The following is a 694-nucleotide window of genomic DNA, read 5'->3' as shown; positions in this document are numbered from 1 at the left end:
TACTAACCCCCGTGTTATGGGCTTCGTGTAGGTATCCTCGATTCGCGGAAATTCGGCGATTGACCAAGTGCGAAATTCCTACGATGCACTTCATCGGAAAAGTCTCCGAATTGGATCGAGGTTTTGGCTAGCCCCCCATTGTCAGACGTCCCGAGCGCGTTCCCGAAGTCGGAATTGGAAAAGGTAAACCCGAACCTTGTTTTTTCATAATTTTCTAGTGCTTAAATAGGATTAAAAATCCATAAAATATTCGTGGTAGCTTAGAAAATTATTATTCTTTTTGCAATAGCTTAGTAATATTGCTAAGGACAGCGGGGCAAAGTTTTAGAATTTTTAGAGCTTGTTTGGGTAGTTTTTGCAAAAATGATCAATAATAAGGACTAAATTGAAATTTTGCGTATTGTGATGGATGACTGATTTGATGGGCCCAAGAGGGGCTGTGTGATATGATTGAACTGTGGATATATGGATTGTTAGTATAGAAGTGTGTTTTGAACCCTTTTGCAGGTTGGGTAGGTCCTAGGTATAGGGGGAGACTCTGCCGGATTTTCGGCACGACTTAGGACGTATTGGTCTTTGTTTTCTTTGTTTGTATTGAGTCAAATTTATTAAATGATTGTAATAAAATTGTCAGGTGAGCCGGGACAGCCTTCTTCCTCCGCCCAGCCGCCACAGTGATTGTCGTCAAGTCTGT

The sequence above is a fragment of the Hevea brasiliensis genome, chromosome 15, assembly GCF_030052815.1.
Source record: "Hevea brasiliensis isolate MT/VB/25A 57/8 chromosome 15, ASM3005281v1, whole genome shotgun sequence".
NCBI lineage: Eukaryota > Viridiplantae > Streptophyta > Magnoliopsida > Malpighiales > Euphorbiaceae > Hevea > Hevea brasiliensis.
The sequence above is the reverse complement of the archived record's forward strand: the minus strand, read 5'-3'. Positions refer to the sequence as shown.